Below are 21,704 nucleotides of genomic sequence, written 5' to 3' on the forward strand. Positions count from 1 at the left end.
ATATTTTCTTACTAGTATTATAGTTTCATCATTTTTATCATCCTTTATTATTACTGCTGTTGTTGTTATTAGTGGCTGATCTTCTTAGTCCACGTTTAGGTCTATTTTATGTTTGTGTCCTGCTAGTAAAATACTGTGTATACAAGTCTATTATGTTTTATCCATTTTCTATGGCCATGTGGCTGGTATACTGCAGTATACATCACAATACCTCTATGACAGTACTAGACATATACACCATATGTGATTAGTGTTGCTCGCGAATATTCTCAATGCAAATTTTATTCGCGAATATCGCATATTCGCGAATTCGCGAATATAGCACTATATATTCGTAATTACGAATATTGTTTTTTTTTTATTTATTTTTATTTTTTTCATTTTTTTTATCACAGTACACATCACAGTGATCATTAGAGATGAGCGAACTTACAGTAAATTCGATTTGTCACGAACTTCTCGGCTCGGCAGTTGATGACTTATCCTGCATAAATTAGTTCAGCTTTCCGGTGCTCCGGTGGGCTGGAAAAGGTGGATACAGTCCTAGGAGACTCTTTCCTAGGACTGTATCCATCTTTTCCAGCCCTTTGGAGCACCTGAAAGTTGAACTAATTTATGCAGGATAAGTCATCAACTGCCGAGCCGAGAAGTTCGTGACGAATCGAATTTAGTGTAAGTTTGCTCATCTCTAGTGATCATCCCTCTCTGCTTCCAGCTTGTGTGGTGTAAAGAAGGCTCTAATACTACTGTGTGAGACAGGCATGCGAATTTTCACATATGCGAAAATTAGCATATGCTAATTTTCGCATATGCGAATTTACGTCCATGCTAATTTTTGTATATGCTAATTTTCGCATATGCGAAAATAAACCGCGAATATTACGAATATGCGAATGTAGCGAATATATGACGAATATTCGTCCATATATTCGCGAATATTCGCGAATTCGAATATGGCCTATGCCGCTCAACAAATGTGATGTGAACGGGGCCCTATAATCATCATTATTCTTAAAGTGTCCCTGTCATTTAGAAAAACTGTTCACAGAGACTTGTCAAAAGATTTGATCGGTCGTGGAGAATTACCGACCTGGAGAAGAAGCGGGGAGAAGCGATATCCCCATACTCAAGCTTGTTCTAATGATTGGTGGAGGTCTCTGGACCGAGACCCCGACTGATCACAGTTTTTCACACGTCTCTGTGATATGTCAACAGTTTTTTTTTTTATTGATAGGTGCACTATAATATGTTGATGGATGTGTTGCAGGGGAGTTTAAAGGGGTATTCCAGAAAAAAACTTTTATTTTTTTTTATTTTTATATCAACTGGCTCCAGAAAGTTAAACAGATTTGTAAATTAACAAAAAAAAAGAGTGGCAAGTGCTCACCTATCTTCAAACCACCTTGAACTGAGCAATTAGCCGTCTAAACACCTATACCCTAGGTGTAAAAAATACTAAAATAGACAAATAGAAAGTGACGGTGCTCAAAGTTAAAATGGATACTGGGTCTTAATAATTAAAAAATAAATGTATTGTTTAAAAATTTAATTTATTAAAAAAATCACAATAAGCATAGCTGTTAAAAATAAATAGCGATGTTATATAAGTATATATAGCTGTCTGGAAAAGCCACAGGGCCCTTGTGGCTTACTTCAGATTTGTAAATTACTTCTATTAAATAATCGTAATCCTTCCAATACTTATCAGCTGCTGAAGTTGAGTTGTTCTTTTCTGTCTGGCAACAGTGCTCTCTGCTGACATCTCTGCTTGTCTCGGGAACTGCACAGAGTAGAAGAGGTTTGCTATGGGGAATTTGCTTCTAAATTGAGCGGTTCCCAAGACACGTGTCATCAGAGAGCACTTAGATAGAAAAGAACAACTCAACTTCAGCAGCTGATAATTATTGAAAGGATTAAGATTTTTTAATAGAAGTCATTTACAAATCTGTTTAACTTTCTGGAGCCAGTTGATTTATTTATTAATATATATATATATATATATATATATATATATATATATATATATATATATACATATTTATTATATTATTATAATCATTATCAGTAATATTTATTTATTATTATTATACAAATTTTTATTATTTTTAATAAAAGTATTTTTATTACTAATATTTTTCTATTATTATTATTATTTTATTTTGTTTTGTATTTTTTGTTTTTTGCACAGTACAAATAGGGACGGCTCACCAATTCTCCCCCACTATGTGCCCAGCCGAGTGGATTCGAGAAGGGCTCATTCACACTGCCGTTGTGCTCCGGTGAATGGGGGTCCGGTGGTCAATTTGTCAGAAGGACGGGAGCTGAGTGGACAAAAAAATACAGCATGTCCTATATTTTCCCACCAGTCAATTCCTGTAAAATACCGGACACCTGACAGACCCCATTCAAGTCAATGGGATCCGTTGGGTGTGCTCTGGACCCTTCATGGCTTTTGTTTTTTTTGGGCCAAACGGACCCTGTATGAATCGGAGCACACCCGAATGGATCACATTGACTTGAATGGGGTCCGTCCGGTTTCCAGTATTTTACCCTTCGGAGCACAACGGCTTTTACTTAGTCATGAAAAGATAATGATAACGTTCCCTTTAGTCATACCTAGACGTCTCCAATATGATGTCAATGATGCCGAAGGCTGTCCGTGCATGGTGGGAGTTGTAGTTTTGCAACATCTGGAGGCACCCTTTTGGGAAACACTGCCTTAACAGCATTGGACGTAAATATACGTTCCGGTGTCCCGGTACTTAACACATCAGGACATACATTTACCTCCTAAGCGCCATTCAGACTAAGAAGCCATTGCAGGAGCTAATAGCAGCCGAGACCCCGTCACTCATCGGACCCCCCCCCCCCCCCCAAAGCATGATAGCAGGGGTCCCATGAGTGAAAATGGCGGTCGGAGCTCTACTTACCTGCTCCATGCCGCTATGGGGATCTTCTTGTATAGTCTGCCTACAGAGGTAGTAGATCACAGATATAACTGATCAGTGCTATGCCAGTGCACAGACAGCACTGAATGGTAGGGCTATGTTCACGTCAGAATGTCCACACAGAAAATCTCAGTGTGGACATTCTGCAGACGGCAGGTGCAGGGCCGGTACAACAATGGGTCCTGCTGGGTTTATTGGATCCAAGCGGCACCTTCACAAGGGCGGAAAATTGCCGTCCCGAGAAGATTTTTGACCCCTTTGCGACCCATGATGGACCTAGTCCAGCTCAGGGTGTATGAAGCGGACCCCTGATTTGTGCCCGCTCCACATCCGGCGGTCCCCAGCTGCTTACTGTAGCTGAGGGCCGCCGATAATGGCTGGCATGCAGCAATCACAGCATCCGGCTATTAACCCTTTAGATTGCGCTGTCAAAGCTGACAGCAGCGTCTATAGGGACCTTTAAATGTCCCCTGGTGATCCAGTGGGGTGGATTGTCCATACCCCCCCCCCAGCACAATCGTGGGAGAGCAATCCACTGTGGAGGTAGCCGGAGGGCTTACCTCTCTTCCTTTGCTGCTTGTGGCTGGACCAGACTCCATCAAATGATCCCAGAGCACACAGATCAATGATGTTTTATGGAACTACATTGGTCTGTGTTACGCCGAGCGCTCCGGGTCCCCGCTCCTCCCCGGAGCGCTCGCTTCTCTCTCGCTACCGCAGCGCTCCGGGCAGCTCCACTGACCCGGTGCGCTGCGATACCGTCTCCAGCCGGGATGCGATTCGCGATGCGGGTAGCGCCCGCTCGCGATGCGCATCCCGGCTCCCGTACCTGACTCGCTCTCCGTCTGTCCTGTCCCGGCGCGCGCGGCCCCGCTCCCTAGGGCGCGCGCGCGCCGGGTCTCTGCGATTTAAAGGGCCACTGCGCCGCTGATTGGCGCAGTGGTTCCTATTAGTGTGTTCACCTGTGCACTCCCTATTTATACCTCACTTCCCCTTCACTCCCTCGCCGGATCTTGTTGCCATTGTGCCAGTGAAAGCGTTTCCTTGTGTGTTCCTAGCCTGTGTTCCAGACCTCCTGCCGTTGCCCCCGACTACGATCCTTGCTGCCTGCCCCGACCTTCTGCTACGTCCGACCTTGCTTCTGTCTACTCCCTTGTACCGCGCCTATCTTCAGCAGTCAGAGAGGTTGAGCCGTTGCTAGTGGATACGACCTGGTCACTACCGCCGCAGCAAGACCATCCCGCTTTGCGGCGGGCTCTGGTGAAAACCAGTAGTGACTTAGAACCGATCCACTAGCACGGTCCACGCCAATCCCTCTCTGGCACAGAGGATCCACTACCTGCCAGCCGGCATCGTGACAGTAGATCCGGCCATGGATCCCGCTGAAGTTCCTCTGCCAGTTGTCGCCGACCTCACCACGGTGGTCGCCCAGCAGTCACAACAGATAGCGCAACAAGGCCAACAGCTGTCTCAACTGACCGTGATGCTACAGCAGCTACTACCACAGCTTCAGCAATCATCTCCTCCGCCAGCTCCTGCACCTCCTCCGCAGCGAGTGGCCGCTTCTGGTCTACGACTATCCTTGCCGGATAAATTTGATGGGGACTCTAAATTCTGCCGTGGCTTTCTTTCCCAATGTTCCCTGCACTTGGAGATGATGTCGGACCAGTTCCCTACTGAAAGGTCTAAGGTGGCTTTCGTAGTCAGCCTTCTGTCTGGAAAAGCTCTGTCATGGGCCACACCGCTCTGGGACCGCAATGACCCCGTCACTGCCTCTATACACTCCTTCTTCTCAGAAATTCGAAGTGTCTTTGAGGAACCTGCCCGAGCCTCTTCTGCTGAGACTGCCCTGTTGAACCTGGTCCAGGGTAATTCTTCCGTTGGCGAGTACGCCGTACAATTCCGTACTCTTGCTTCAGAATTATCCTGGAATAATGAGGCCCTCTGCGCGACCTTTAAAAAAGGCCTATCCAGCAACATTAAAGATGTTCTGGCCGCACGAGAAATCCCTGCTAACCTACATGAACTCATCCATCTTGCCACTCGCATTGACATGCGTTTTTCCGAAAGGCGTCAGGAGCTCCGCCAGGATATGGACTTTGTTCGCACAAGACGTTTTTTCTCCCCGGCTCCTCTCTCCTCTGGTCCCCTGCAATCCGTTCCTGTGCCTCCCGCCGTGGAGGCTATGCAGGTCGACCGGTCTCGCCTGACACCTCAAGAGAGGACACGACGCCGCATGGAGAATCTCTGTCTGTACTGTGCCAGTACCGAACACTTCCTGAAGGATTGTCCTATCCGTCCTCCCCGCCTGGAAAGACGTACGCTGACTCCGCACAAAGGTGAGACAGTCCTTGATGTCAACTCTGCTTCTCCACGTCTTACTGTGCCTGTGCGGATATCTGCCTCTGCCTTCTCCTTCTCTACTATGGCCTTCTTGGATTCCGGATCTGCAGGAAATTTTATTTTGGCCTCTCTCGTCAACAGGTTCAACATCCCAGTGACCAGTCTCGCCAGACCCCTCTACATCAATTGTGTAAACAATGAAAGATTGGATTGTACCATACGTTTCCGCACGGAGCCCCTTCTAATGTGCATCGGACCTCATCACGAGAAGATTGAATTTTTGGTCCTCCCCAATTGCACTTCCGAAATCCTCCTTGGACTACCCTGGCTTCAACTCCATTCCCCAACCCTGGATTGGTCCTCTGGGGAGATCAAGAGTTGGGGGCCCTCTTGTTTCAAGGACTGCCTAAAACCGGTTCCCAGTACCCCTTGCCGTGACTCTGTGGTTCCCCCTGTAACCGGTCTCCCTAAGGCCTATATGGACTTTGCGGATGTTTTTTGCAAAAAACAAGCTGAGACTCTACCTCCTCACAGGCCTTATGATTGTCCTATTGACCTCCTCCCGGGCACTACTCCACCCCGGGGCAGAATCTATCCTCTGTCCGCCCCAGAGACTCTTGCTATGTCGGAGTACATCCAGGAAAATTTAAAAAAAGGCTTTATCCGTAAATCCTCCTCTCCTGCCGGAGCCGGATTTTTCTTTGTGTCCAAAAAAGATGGCTCTCTACGCCCTTGCATTGACTACCGCGGTCTTAATAAAATCACGATAAAGAACCGCTACCCCCTACCCCTCATCTCTGAACTCTTTGATCGCCTCCAAGGTGCCCACATCTTTACCAAACTGGACTTAAGAGGTGCTTATAATCTCATCCGCATCAGAGAGGGGGATGAATGGAAAACGGCATTTAACACTAGAGATGGACACTTTGAGTATCTGGTCATGCCCTTTGGCCTGTGCAACGCCCCTGCCGTCTTCCAAGACTTTGTTAATGAAATTTTTCGTGATCTCCTATATTCCTGTGTTGTTGTATATCTGGACGATATCCTGATTTTTTCTGCCAATCTAGAAGAACACCGCCAGCATGTCCGTATGGTTCTTCAGAGACTTCGTGACAATCAACTTTATGCCAAGATAGAGAAATGTCTGTTTGAATGCCAATCTCTTCCTTTCCTAGGATACTTGGTCTCTGGCCAGGGACTACAAATGGATCCAGACAAACTCTCTGCCGTCTTAGATTGGCCACGCCCCTCCGGACTCCGTGCTATCCAACGTTTTTTGGGGTTCGCCAATTATTACAGGCAATTTATTCCACATTTTTCTACCGTTGTGGCCCCTATCGTGGCTTTAACCAAAAAAAATGCCAATCCCAAGTCTTGGCCTCCTCAAGCGGAAGACGCCTTTAAACGGCTCAAGTCTGCCTTTTCTTCGGCTCCTGTGCTCTCCAGACCTGACCCATCTAAACCCTTCCTATTGGAGGTTGATGCCTCCTCTGTAGGAGCTGGAGCGGTCCTTCTACAAAAAAATTCTTCCGGGCATGCTGTTACTTGTGGTTTTTTTTCTAGGACCTTCTCTCCGGCGGAGAGGAACTACTCCATCGGGGATCGAGAACTTCTAGCCATTAAATTAGCACTTGAGGAATGGAGGCATCTGCTGGAGGGATCAAGATTTCCTGTTATTATTTACACCGATCACAAGAACCTCTCCTATCTCCAGTCTGCCCAACGGCTGAATCCTCGCCAGGCCAGGTGGTCTCTGTTCTTTGCCCGATTTAATTTTGAAATTCACTTTCGGCCTGCCGATAAGAACATTAGGGCCGATGCTCTCTCTCGTTCCTCGGATGCCTCGGAAGTTGAACTCTCTCCGCAACACATCATTCCTCCTGACTGCCTGATCTCCACTTCTCCAGCCTCCATCAGGCAAACTCCTCCAGGAAAGACCTTCGTCTCTCCACGCCAACGCCTCGGAATCCTCAAATGGGGTCACTCCTCCCATCTCGCAGGTCATACAGGCATCAAGAAATCTGTGCAACTCATCTCTCGCTTCTATTGGTGGCCGACTCTGGAGACGGATGTCGTGGACTTTGTGCGAGCCTGCACTGTCTGTGCTCGGGATAAGACTCCTCGCCAGAAGCCCGCTGGTTTTCTTCATCCTCTGCCTGTCCCCGAACAGCCTTGGTCTCTGATTGGTATGGATTTTATTACAGACCTACCCCCATCCCGTGGCAACACTGTTGTTTGGGTGGTCGTTGATCGATTCTCCAAGATGGCACATTTCATCCCTCTTCCTGGTCTTCCTTCAGCGCCTCAGTTGGCTAAACAATTTTTTGTACACATTTTTCGTCTTCACGGGTTGCCCACACAAATAGTCTCGGATAGAGGCGTCCAATTCGTGTCAAAATTCTGGAGGGCTCTCTGTAAACAACTCAAGATTAAATTAAACTTTTCTTCTGCATATCATCCTCAATCCAATGGACAAGTAGAAAGAATTAACCAGGTCTTGGGTGATTATTTACGACATTTTGTTTCCTCCCGCCAGGATGATTGGGCAGATCTTCTACCATGGGCCGAATTCTCGTATAACTTTAGAGTCTCTGAATCTTCCTCCAAATCCCCATTTTTCGTGGTGTACGGCCGTCACCCTCTTCCCCCCCTCCCTACTCCCTTGCCCTCTGGTTTGCCCGCTGTAGATGAAGTGACTCGTGATCTTTCCACCATATGGAAAGAGACCCAAGTTTCTCTTTTACAGGCTTCATCTCGCATGAAAAAGTTTGCCGATAAGAAAAGAAGAGCTCCCCCCATTTTTGCTCCCGGAGACAAGGTATGGCTCTCCGCTAAATATGTCCGCTTTCGTGTCCCCAGTTACAAACTGGGTCCACGCTATCTTGGTCCCTTCAAAGTCTTGTGCCAAATTAATCCTGTCTCTTACAAACTTCTTCTTCCTCCTTCTCTCCGTATTCCTAATGCCTTTCATGTCTCTCTTCTTAAACCACTCATCATCAACCGTTTCTCTCCCAAATTAGTTTCTCCCACTCCTGTCTCCGGTTCTTCTGACGTCTTCTCAGTGAAAGAGATACTGGCCTCCAAGACGGTCAGAGGAAAAAAGTTCTTTTTGGTGGATTGGGAGGGCTGTGGACATGAAGAGAGATCCTGGGAACCTGAGGACAACATCCTAGACAAAAGTCTGCTCCTCAGGTTCTCAGGCTCTAAGAAGAGGGGGAGACCCAAGGGGGGGGGGTACTGTTACGCCGAGCGCTCCGGGTCCCCGCTCCTCCCCGGAGCGCTCGCTTCTCTCTCGCTACCGCAGCGCTCCGGGCAGCTCCACTGACCCGGTGCGCTGCGATACCGTCTCCAGCCGGGATGCGATTCGCGATGCGGGTAGCGCCCGCTCGCGATGCGCATCCCGGCTCCCGTACCTGACTCGCTCTCCGTCTGTCCTGTCCCGGCGCGCGCGGCCCCGCTCCCTAGGGCGCGCGCGCGCCGGGTCTCTGCGATTTAAAGGGCCACTGCGCCGCTGATTGGCGCAGTGGTTCCTATTAGTGTGTTCACCTGTGCACTCCCTATTTATACCTCACTTCCCCTTCACTCCCTCGCCGGATCTTGTTGCCATTGTGCCAGTGAAAGCGTTTCCTTGTGTGTTCCTAGCCTGTGTTCCAGACCTCCTGCCGTTGCCCCCGACTACGATCCTTGCTGCCTGCCCCGACCTTCTGCTACGTCCGACCTTGCTTCTGTCTACTCCCTTGTACCGCGCCTATCTTCAGCAGTCAGAGAGGTTGAGCCGTTGCTAGTGGATACGACCTGGTCACTACCGCCGCAGCAAGACCATCCCGCTTTGCGGCAGGCTCTGGTGAAAACCAGTAGTGACTTAGAACCGATCCACTAGCACGGTCCACGCCAATCCCTCTCTGGCACAGAGGATCCACTACCTGCCAGCCGGCATCGTGACAGTCTGTATGAGGAATCTAACGATTCCTCCTAAATGTTCCCAAAGGGACAAATAAAGTGTAAAAAAAAGTTTTACAAAGTTAAAAAAAAAACACTTTCCCATTAAAAGTTCAAATCACCCCCTTTTCCCATTTTCCATATAAAAAAAACATGTAAACATAATAAAACTAAACATATTAGGCATCGCCGCGTGTATAATTGTCCAAACTATTAAAATATATACCTATACAGTAAATGGCGTAAAAGTAAAAGAAGACAAAAAGCAATGGCATAATACCTTTTTTTTGTTATTGTGTGTGTGTATGGGGGGGGGGGGTTGGGTAGCTAGATCAGACGTCTCATCTAGGGATCGACAGATTATCGGTTTGGCCGATATTATCGTCCGATAATCCTGATTTTGGACATTATCGGTATCAGCAATTACCTTGCCGATATGCCGATAACACCCCGCCCCCCGGCCAGAGACGACCATCGCCGCCGCTGCCCCATTGCCTCCCCCCATCCCCTGCCCACATACCGCCGCCGCTGCCCCATCGCCTCCCCCCATGCTCTGCCCACATACCGCCGCTGCCCCATCGCCTCCCCCCATCCCCGGTGTTATAATTACCTGTTCCCGGGGTTCCGCGATCCTTCTGGCTCCTGCGCTATTGCTGTGCGCTGCATAATGACGAGGGATGTCCCCAACGCGACGTCACTGTCAGTACGCACAGTGACAGCGCAGGACGCCGACGGAGCCAGAAGGATCACGGACCCCCAGGAACAGGTAATTATAACACCGGGGATGGGGGGAGGCGATGGGGCAGCGGCGATATGTGGGCAGAGGATGGGGGGGGAGGCAATGGGGCAGCAGCATGTGGCCAGAGGATGGGGGGAGGCAATGGGGTGGCGGTATGTGGGCAGAGGATGGGGGGGGGGAGGCGATGGGGGGGGGGAGGCGATGGGGCAACTGTGGTGGTTGGGCTCAGGACAGACAGGGGGAGAGAAGAGGGCAGCGTTGGTGGTCTCTGGCACCGCAAAAGCCGCTGCAGTTCATTGATTTAAAGCGCCCGCTTTAAATCATTGATCTGCAACGGCTTCTGCCCCGCCGATAACTTATACTGGAATATCGGTATAAGTTATCGGCTATCGGCCTGAAAGGCCACAGATTATCGGTATCGGCCCTATCGGTAGATCTCTAGTCTTATCCCCTATCCTTTGGATAGGGGATTAGATGTCTGGGGGCGGAGTACCCCCTTAAGGCCCAAAAGTTCAGTCTTGGTTTAATCAGACCAGATAATCTTTTTCCCCACGGTCCGATCCTTTAGGGGCTTTTTTTTTTCTTCCGTTTTTGCAAACAGGTAGCTTTCATGCTTCTTACTTAGCAGAGGCTTCTTTCTTCTTTCTGCCATAAAGCCCAGATTTTGGAGGCTGAAGTGATGGTTTTGGACCTTCTGGAAGTCTCTCCCATCTGTACACAGGATCTTTGGAGCTCACCCAGAGTGACCATTGGGTTCTCGGTCTCCTCTCTTACAAGACCCTTCTCCTTCGATTATTAGTTTGGTGGGCAGCAGCTCTAGGAAGAGTCCTGGTTGTTCCTTCTTCCATATAAGAATTAAGGAGGCAACAGGGCGGGTTTTTGTGTGGTGTTTTTTAACCGCTTTAGGACTTTTTTTTTTTTTTTCTCTCTCTCTTGGTCTTCTAAAAGCCATAACACTTTCAATTTTCCACCTACAGACACATATGATGCGCCACCAACTGTACTTTGTAAAGACATCAATCATTTCACCACCAAATCTACAGCAAAATAAATAAAAAAAATAATAATAATATTTGTGTGTAGAAGTTAAAAAAAATAAGCAATTTCGCAAATTTTGGTACAAATGACATTATATCTATTCTGTCGGTCCAAATGATTAGAACGATAACCAACTTATATAGGTTTTGTTTTATTTTACAACTTTTTGTATGAAAATTAGAATGTTTAAAATTGTCCTCTTCTGACCCCTTTTTTGTTTACGCCATTGACCGTGCAGTTAAATTAACATTATATTTTAATAGTTCAGACCTTTACTCATGCGGTGATACCCCATATGTTTACACTTATTCTGTTTATATAATTTTATTTAACCCCTTAAGGACCAAGCCCATTTTGACCTTAAGGACCAGGCCAATTTTATTTTTGCATTTTCGTTTTTTCCTCCTCGTCTTCTAAAAATCATAACTCCTTTATATTTCTATCCAGAGACTAGTATGAGGGCTTGTTTTTTGCACGACCAGTTGTCCTACGCAATGACATCACTCATTTTACCATAAAATGTATGGCGCAACCAAAAAAATACTATTTGTGTGGGGAGATCCGCAATTTGGCAAATTTTGGAAGGTTTCGTTTTCACGTCGTACAATTTACCGTAAAAATGACATGTGTTTTTTATTCTTTGGGTCAATACGATTAAAATGATACCCATGATTATATACTTTTCTATTACTGTTGCACTTTAAAAAAAATCGCAAACTTGTAAACAAAATTAGTACGTTTAAAATCCTTCTATTTTGATGACCTATAACTTTTTCATTTTTCCATATAAACAGCAGTATGAGGGCTCATTTTTGGGCCATGATCTGTACTTTTTATTGATACCACATTTGTGTATATTAAACTTTTATAACATTTTTTATTTATGTTTTAATAAAATGTGACAAAAAAGCAGCAATTTTACGTTCACGCTGTTCACCGTATGGCATCAATAACATTATATTTTAATCGTTCGGACATTTACGCATGTGGCGATACCAAATATGTGTATTAATTATTTTTTGGGGGTAAATTGGGAAAAAAGGACATTTTACATTTTTATTGGGGGAGGGGATTTTTCAAATATTTTTTAAAACTTTTTTTACTTTCATTTTTGTGCTTCAATAGACCCCATAGGGGACTATCTATAGCATTGCTATTTGCTTGCTAATACTGTTCAGTGCTATGCATAGGACATAGCACAGATCAGTATTATCGGTGATCTTCTTTTCTGGTCTGCTCGATCTCAGACCAGAGCAGAAGACCAGAGCAGCGCTGTGGGCGATCCAATCATCCATTTAAAGTACCGCACTGCCGCAGATGCCGTGATCTGTATTGATCATGGCATTTGAGGGGTTAATGGTGGACATCCGCGCGATCGCGGATGTCCGCCATTACCAGTGGGTCCCTGGTTGCTGATAGCAGCCAGGACCTGCCGTGCAAGCACAGGTCCGGTGCTTGCGGTCATGAATGTAATCTTCAGATTGCATACACTGATCAATGCTGCTCCATAGGAGACAATATATCAGTGTTATCAGTGCTTGATTGCTACAGCCTGCAGTGGCTGGCTGCTGCATAGGAAGGAGGTAAGAGACTTCCCTCCATCCCTCCAGCTGATCAGTACATTTCCCTGCGAGGGTCCCGATCAACTCCACTGAGCAGCTGGGAACAGATTTCAACAGTTTTTGATTGCGGCATCTAAAGGTTTAATGCTGGAAATCGGCCAGATCAGCGATTCCAAATAAATTTGCCTAAATCCTGAAATTCTACTTTCAAATTCTCATTATGTGGCATTAAATAGAGAATGACGTGGAATATGTTTTATTTTTTTTTTTATTTATTTTTTTTTATTCTGCGAGAAAAACGGGTTTAATCCTGATTTTAAAAGTTAACATGACAGACTTAAGGCACAGAAGGGGGAGTAGCTCAGTGGTAGAGCGCATGCTTCGCATGTATGAGGCCCTGGGTTCAATCCCCGGCATCTCCAGCTCTTGTAAGACTGCATGCACACGTTTTTGCAATACAATTCCCATATCAGGTTTTTGATGAAAAACTGATTCCTCAAAATTTTAACCCATATACGGTTGAAAACTGTATACGGTTTGAAAAATGATGTCCGGTTGCATCCGTTTTTTAAGGAAAAAACGTATATGTTTTTAACTTTTCACTCCATTTTGAATAAAGTTTCACTTGTTTGATTGAAATTCCAAGAAAATTGAAAACTGTGCAAATTCAAAAACATATGGTTAAAACCGTATGAAACCGTAAGCACATACAGTTCTGTACGGTTCCCATTGACTCCCATGTTAAAAAAAAAAAAACATATACGGTTTAATACAGTTTTTCACCTGTACCAAAAACGTGGTAGACTACAGTTTTGGGTACGAATGAATGAGAGCGACAGCTCACCTCCTCCTCCCTGCACCTGTGCACGGGCCTGATCAGCAGCGTCTCTGACCGTATGTGTGCACAAAGAGAGAAAACGGTCCAGCACTGGTTTGCAGGTAAAAACAGCTTCTTCTTTTATTGGGTCAGAAACCCGGTAACCCCTTCCACCCCACGCTCGATCTTGCGCTTTAATGCCGAAAGCCGCAGCGATAAAAATAAAAATCGCAATCGAAAACGCAGGAATGTGAAGCGGCAAAGGCAAGTAAGCTTCTCTGAGGTGGATACATCCCGAGACGCCATATCGGACACAGAGGGAACCGCGGGTAACCTGATAGCGGGGATAAAAAACCCGGTAGCCCCAAAGGACGCATCAGGAGAGCGGGACGAAAGCACAAGATATCCGCTGCGATCCCTAACACCTCGCAAGTAAGCCTGTCTGTTATTAATTTGCCTAGTTATATTGTTACCGACACACAAATTGCGGTTTTAAGTCGAGGTCTGAACTATGTCCCATCATGCGATTTCAGACTTTTTCATACAATACTGGACATTAATCGCTGGGCTCGTAAGGTTACGCTTAAAAGACATTTTGCTCTATGTGAGAAAAACAATGAACTGCCGGTATCACCAATACAAGTTCCCAATCGTAACATATCTATGAATGTGCCTCAACAGCATGAAATATGTTTAGATTTCTCTGATCAATGTAATACAATTTTGTTTCATGCACTTGAAATTGAGTCTCAGCCTGTTTGTGAAAGGGGTCTTAGTTTTAAGGTGTCCAATCCTGGTTTCTATCCGGTTGCATCCAGACCGGGTGCGCTAGATAGATACCAGGAATTGGTAGAAAGGGACCTAGTGCAATTGAGCCATAAATTGAAAAAAACTGACCCACACTCTAACATATCTGAAGCTGAACGAAAAGCTATGACAGCGCTACGGGATAACCCCGATTTGATAATCAAAAATGCGGATAAGGGGGGATCCGTGGTGCTGCTAAATGCTGGATTATACAGGAAACTAAATGAAATTATTTTGAGGGATGAGACTACCTATGTTAAGCTTGATGGAGACCCTACAGGTGTATGTCAACGGGAATTGAACAGGTTGCTGGATATAGGGGTTAATATGGGTGTGCTTAACCAAAAAATCAGGGATTTTCTTTTTGTGGGTGAGCCTGTAACCCCAGTCTTCCACTCTCTCCCCAAGGTACATAAGGGGGAGTTTCCTCCCCCTATGCGTCCGATCGTGGCAGGGATCGGAGCCTTGGGGGAGAGACTGGGAGACTGGGTGGACAGCCACCTGCAACCCTTAGTGGGGGTAACCCCTACTTATTTAAGGGACACTAAACATGTGTTGGAGATCATGCAATGTATGGGGTGGCAGGAGGGATACAGCTGGGCCACATGTGATGTGGTCTCGCTGTATCCCTCCATTCCAAACCAAGAAGGTTTAAAGGCACTTACCAGACATCTAGAAGTATACAGCAATTACTCCACGGACCTAAAGCGATTCATTATAATGGCTACAGAATTTCTTTTGAGTAATAATTTTTTCATGTTCAACGAACAATTTTTCCTTCAGGTCCGTGGAGCCCCAATGGGTGCGAAATACTCCCCGTCATATGCTAATATATATATGACATATTGGGAGGAAATGTATATCTTTGCCCCCAGTAATCCCTTCCATTCAGATATCAAATGGATAGGTCGATACTTCGACGATTTGATTCTGATATGGAAGGGGGTCCCAACAGGTTCGAAGAGTTCATCCAGTATATCAATCAGAATGAACTAAATTTGAAGTTCACTACATCTATCTCCCATGTTAAAATTCCCTTCTTGGATGTGGTCTTAGAGGGGAAAGGTGAAAAGGTGACAGTCTCCCCATATCGTAAAGAAGTGGCTGGGAATACCATCCTACAGGCAAGTTCTTGTCACCCCCGCCATGTGGTCCGAAATATTCCATATGGCGAATGGGTACGCCTGAGGCGGAATTGTACTGACTAGTCCACTTTTGATGAGGAATCTAACAACCTACATCAGAGGCTAAAAGAGAGAGGTTATGATGAGGGAACTTTACAGGAGGCCCGCAGAAAAGCGAGAAGTCTAGATAGAGCGAATTTAATTAAAACAAATAATAGGAGACAGTTTACAAATGACCCCCAGAGAAACAAACAATACTTGCCTAGATTTATTACAGCTTACTGTAAACAATTCTATACTATAAAGAACATTATGAAAAGATACCTGCCCATTTTGGAACAGGATCCGGTACTACGTAATTTTGAGGTATGCTCCCTACAGGCTGTGGCGAAGCAAGGGCCATCTTTGGGCTCACGATTGTCTCCGAGCCTGTTTGTGGACCCCGATAAAAACAAAAATAAAATCAAACCTACTTGGTTGAAGTTTCCAGGGAGTTGGAAATGTGGACATAAAAAATGCATCACATGTGGCCATATGGAGGTAACTAATACTTTTGTTTCATGCAGTACTAATAGAAGCTGTAAAATTAAAACTTATATCAATTGTAATACTACTCATGTAGTCTATATGGCCACATGCGCTGCATGTAATATACAGTACGTAGGTTGTACCGTGAATGCCCTGAAGTGCCGGATTAGGAGACACATTTCAGATGCGAGAGGGGTTGGTTTCAATGTGTCTTCCCTGTCCAGGCACTTCAGGGACTTTCACGGAGGGAACACTGATTCTCTGAAAATTATGGGCATAGAAAAAGTATTTAGGCATACTAGAGGAGGTGATCACCGGAGGACCCTGCTGAATCGGGAGTCTTTATGGATTTTCCAGTTGGACACCCGTCAACCGCAGGGCATGAATCTGAGGCAGGATTTGATCCTATCATGCTGAGATGTATAATAGGTGGCAAAGGATGCCACATACCGCTCTCTTGCAGATAGGGTTTTTCCTTTTTTGGCTTTTTATATTTTAAAAAAATCCCCCCTTTCAACCTGCCCTAAATAAGTGTAGCATTTGCATGTTTCTGCACGGGCTGGAACATTTGTTTGAAAATCAGAATAATGTTCTATACTTTTTTCTATAGAGGAGCCATAAAGCCCGTGCAGACCATGCTCGTTGTCACGATTCGGCTGGCTGGAGGTGGATCCTCTGTGCCAGAGAGGGATTGGCGTGGACCGTGCTGGTGGACCGGTTCTAAGTTGCTACTGGTATTCACCAGAGCCCGCCGCAAAGCGGGATGGTCTTGCAGCGGCGGTAGCAACCAGGTCGTATCCACCAGCAATGGCTCAACCTCTCTGACTGCTGATGATAGGCGCGGTACAAAGGAGTAGACAAGAGCAAGGTCGGACGTAGCAGAAGGTCAGGGCAGGCAGCAAGGATCGTAGTCAGGGGCAACGGCAGGAGGTCTGGAACACAGGCTAGGAACACACAAGGAAACGCTTTCACTGGCACAATGGCAACAAGATCCGGCGAGGGAGTGCAGGGGAAGTGAGGTATAAGTAGTGAGTGCACAGGTGAACACACTAATTAAGCCTGCTGCGCCAATCAGTGGCGCAGTGGCCCTTTAAATAGCAGAGACCCGGCGCGCGCGCGCCCTAAGGAGCGGGGCCGCGCGCGCCGGGACAAGACTGACGGAGAGCGAGTCAGGTACGGGAGCCGGGACGCGCATCGCGAGCGGGCGCCTCCCGCATCGCGAATCGCATCCCGGCTGAGAGAGGTATTGCAGCGCACCCGGTCAGCAGGTCTGACCGGGGCGCTGCAAATGCGAGGATGTTGCGAGCGCTCCGGGGAGGAGCGGGGACCCGGAGCGCTCGGCGTAACAGTACCCCCCCCCTTGGGTCTCCCCCTCTTCTTGGAGCCTGAGAACCTGAGGACAAGACTTTTGTCTAGGATGTTGTCCTCAGGTTCCCAGGATCTCTCTTCTGGGCCACAGCCCTCCCAATCCACAAAAAATTTTTTTTTTCCTCTGACCGTCTTGGAGGCCAGAAACTCCTTCACGGAGAAGACGTCAGAAGAACCGGAAACAGGAGTGGGAGAAACAAGTTTGGGAGAGAAGCGGTTAATGATGAGTGGTTTAAGGAGAGAGACATGGAAGGCATTGGGAAAACGAAGAGAAGGAGGAAGAAGGAGTTTGTAAGAGACAGGGTTAATCTGGCACAAGACTTTGAAAGGACCAAGATAGCGTGGTCCCAGTTTGTAACTGGGGACACGAAAGCGGACATATTTAGCGGAGACCCATACCTTGTCTCCGGGAGCAAAAATGGGGGGAGTTCTTCTTTTCTTATCGGCAAATCTTTTCATCCGGGATGAAGCCTGTAAAAGAGAATTTTGGGTCTCTTTCCATATGGTGGAAAGATCACGAGTCACTTCATTCACAGCGGGCAAACCAGAGGGCAAGGGGGTAGGGAGGGGGGGAAGAGGGTGACGGCCGTACACCACGAAAAATGGGGACTTAGCAGAAGATTCGGAGATTCTGAAGTTGTATGAGAATTCGGCCCATGGTAGAAGATCTGCCCAGTCATCCTGGCTGGAGGAAACAAAATGCCGTAAATAGTCACCCAGGACCTGATTAATTCTTTCTACTTGCCCATTGGATTGGGGATGATAAGAAGAAGAGAAGTTTAATTTAATCTTGAGCTGTTTACAGAGGGCCCTCCAGAATTTAGACACGAATTGGACGCCTCTATCCGAGACGATCTGCGTGGGCAAACCGTGAAGACGAAAAATGTGTACAAAAAATTGTTTTGCCAACTGAGGCGCTGAAGGAAGACCAGGAAGAGGAATAAAATGTGCCATCTTGGAAAATCGATCAACGACCACCCAAACAACAGTGTTGCCACGGGATGGGGGTAAGTCTGTAATAAAGTCCATACCAATCAGTGACCAAGGCTGTTCAGGGACAGGCAGAGGATGAAGGAGACCAGCAGGCTTCTGGCGAGGAGTCTTATCCCGGGCACAGACAGTACAGGCCCGCACAAAATCAACAACATCCGTCTCCAGAGTCGGCCACCAATAAAAACGAGAGATGAGTTGCACGGATTTCTTGATGCCCGCATGACCTGCGAGGTGGGAGGAGTGTCCCCATTTGAGAATCCCGAGACCCTGGCGTGGAGAAACGAAGGTCTTCCCTGGAGGAGTTTGCCTGATGGAGGCTGGAGAAGTGGAGATCAGACAGTCAGGAGGAATGATGTGTTGCGGAGAGAGCTCTACTTCAGAGGCATCCGAGGAACGAGAGAGGGCATCGGCCCTAATGTTCTTGTCGGCAGGGCGAAAATGAATTTCAAAGTTAAAACGGGCAAAGAACAACGACCACCTGGCCTGGCGAGGGTTCAGCCGTTGGGCAGACTGGAGATAGGAGAGATTCTTGTGATCAGTGTATATGATAACTGGAAATTTTGATCCCTCCAGCAGATGCCTCCATTCCTCAAGCGCCAATTTAATGGCCAGTAGTTCTCGATCCCCGATGGAGTAGTTTCTCTCCGCCGGAGAGAAGGTCCTAGAAAAAAAAACACAAGTAACAGCATGCCCGGAAGAATTTTTTTGTAGAAGGACAGCTCCAGCTCCCACTGAGGAGGCATCTACCTCCAATAGGAAGGGTTTAGATGGGTCAGGTCTGGAGAGCACGGGAGCAGAAGAAAAGGCAGACTTGAGATGTTTAAATGCGTCTTCCGCTTGGGGAGACCAGGACTTGGGATTGGCATTTTTCTTGGTTAAAGCCACGATAGGAGCCACAATAGTGGAAAAGTGTGGAATAAATTGTCTGTAATAATTGGCGAACCCCAAAAAACGTTGGATAGCACGGAGTCCGGAGGGGCGTGGCCAATCTAATACAGCAGCTAGCTTATCTGGGTCCATTTGTAGTCCCTGGCCAGAAACCAAGTATCCTAGGAAAGGAAGAGATTGACATTCAAAGAGACATTTCTCCATTTTGGCATAAAGTTGATTGTCTCGAAGTCTCTGAAGAACCATGCGGACATGCTGGCGGTGTTCTTCTAAGTTGGCAGAAAAGATCAGAATATCGTCCAGATAAACCACAACACAGGAATATAAGAGATCACGAAAAATTTCATTAACAAAGTCTTGGAAGACGGCAGGGGCGTTGCACAGGCCAAAGGGCATGACCAGATACTCAAAGTGTCCATCTCTGGTGTTAAATGCCGTTTTCCATTCGTCCCCCTCCCTGATGCGGATGAGATTATAAGCACCTCTTAAGTCCAGTTTGGTAAAGATGTGGGCACCTTGTAGGCGATCAAAGAGTTCCGAGATAAGAGGTAGGGGGTAGCGGTTCTTTACCGTGATTTCATTAAGTCCGCGGTAATCAATGCAAGGACGTAGGGAGCCATCTTTTTTGGACACAAAAAAAAATCCAGCTCCGGCAGGAGAGGAGGATTTGCGGATAAACCCCTTTTTTAAATTTTCCTGGATGTACTCTGACATGGCAAGAGTCTCTGGAGCAGACAGAGGATAGATTCTGCCCCGGGGTGGAGTAGTACCCGGGAGGAGGTCAATAGGACAGTCATAAGGCCTGTGAGGAGGTAAAGTCTCAGCTTGCTTTTTGCAAAACACGTCAGCATAGTCCATATAAGCCTTAGGAAGACCGGTTACAGGGGGAACCACAGGGTCACGGCAGGGAGTACTGGGAACCGGTTTAAGACAGTCCTTGAGACAAGAAGTACCCCAGTTCTTGATTTCTCCTGTGGACCAATCAAGGGTTGGGGAATGGCGTTGAAGCCACGGTAATCCAAGAAGAATTTCGGAAGTGCAGTTGGAGAGGACCAAAAATTCAATTTTTTCGTGATGAGGTCCGATGCACATTAGGAGAGGTTCCGTGCGGTAACGCACGGTACAGTCCAATCTTTCATTGTTAACAGAATTGATGTAGAGGGGTCTGGCGAGACTGGTCACCGGGATGTTGAACCTGTTGATGAGAGAGGCCAAAATAAAATTTCCTGCAGATCCGGAATCCAAGAAGGCCACAGCTGAGAAGGAGAAGGTAGAGGAAGATATCCGCACAGGCACAGTAAGGCGTGGAGAAGCAGAGTTGACATCAAGAACTGTCTCACCTTTGTGCGGAGTCAGCGTACGTCTTTCCAGGCGGGGAGGACGGATAGGACAATCCTTCAAGAAGTGTTCGGTACCGGCACAGTACAGGCAAAGATTCTCCATGCGGCGTCGTGTCCTCTCTTGAGGTGTCAAGCGAGACCGGTCAACTTGCATAGCCTCCACGGCGGGAGGCACAGGAACGGATTGCAGAGGACCAGAGGAGAGAGGAGCCGGGGAGAAAAAACGCCTCGTGCGAACAAAGTCCATATCCTGGCGGAGCTCCTGACGCCTTTCGGAAAAACGCATGTCAATGCGGGTGGCCAGATGAATAAGTTCATGCAGGTTAGCAGGAATTTCTCGTGCGGCCAGCACATCTTTAATGTTACTGGATAGGCCTTTTTTAAAGGTCGCGCAGAGGGCCTCATTATTCCAGGATAATTCGGAGGCAAGAGTACGGAATTGGATGGCGTACTCGCCAACAGAAGAATTACCCTGGACCAGGTTCAGCAGGGCAGTCTCAGCAGAAGAGGCTCGGGCAGGTTCCTCAAAGACACTTCGAATCTCCGTGAAGAAGGAGTGTACAGAGGCAGTGACGGGGTCATTGCGGTCCCAGAGCGGTGTGGCCCATGACAGAGCTTTCCCAGAAGGCTGACTACGAAAGCCACCTTAGACCTTTCAGTAGGAAACTGGTCCGACATCATCTCCAAGTGCAGGGAACATTGCGAAAGAAAGCCACGGCAAAACTTAGAGTCCCCATCAAATTTATCCGGCAAGGATAATCGTAGGCCGGAAGCGGCCACTCGCTGCGGAGGAGGTGCAGGAGCTGGCGGAGGAGATTGTTGCTGGAGTTGTGGTAGTAGCTGCTGTAGCATCACGGTCAGTTGAGACAGCTGGTGGCCTTGTTGCGCTATCTGTTGCGACTGCTGGGCGACCACCGTGGTGAGGTCGGCGACAACTGGCAGTGGAACTTCAGCGGGATCCATGGCCGGATCTACTGTCACGATTCGGCTGGCTGGAGGTGGATCCTCTGTGCCAGAGAGGGATTGGCGTGGACCGTGCTGGTGGACCGGTTCTAAGTTGCTACTGGTATTCACCAGAGCCCGCCGCAAAGCCGGATGGTCTTGCAGCGGCGGTAGCAACCAGGTCGTATCCACTAGCAACGGCTCAACCTCTCTGACTGCTGAAGATAGGCGCGGTACAAGGGAGTAGACAAGAGCAAGGTCGGACGTAGCAGAAGGTCGGGGCAGGCAGCAAGGATCGTAGTCAGGGGCAACGGCAGGAGGTCTGGAA

At 47.3% G+C, this 21,704-nt stretch overlaps 1 protein-coding gene and 1 non-coding gene across 3 annotated transcripts in view; both read left to right on the plus strand.

Moving 5' to 3' along the window:
• Nucleotides 1-21,704, plus strand: part of BLK (BLK proto-oncogene, Src family tyrosine kinase) — a 90,773-nt gene that overhangs the window by 4,114 nt on the left and 64,955 nt on the right. The window lies entirely within an intron of this gene.
• Nucleotides 12,920-12,991, plus strand: TRNAA-CGC (transfer RNA alanine (anticodon CGC)). Its single transcript has one exon. It is a non-coding gene; the product is annotated as a tRNA-Ala (tRNA).

Source organism: Hyla sarda, chromosome 3, assembly GCF_029499605.1.
Source record: "Hyla sarda isolate aHylSar1 chromosome 3, aHylSar1.hap1, whole genome shotgun sequence".
NCBI classification, from domain to species: Eukaryota; Metazoa; Chordata; class Amphibia; order Anura; family Hylidae; genus Hyla; species Hyla sarda.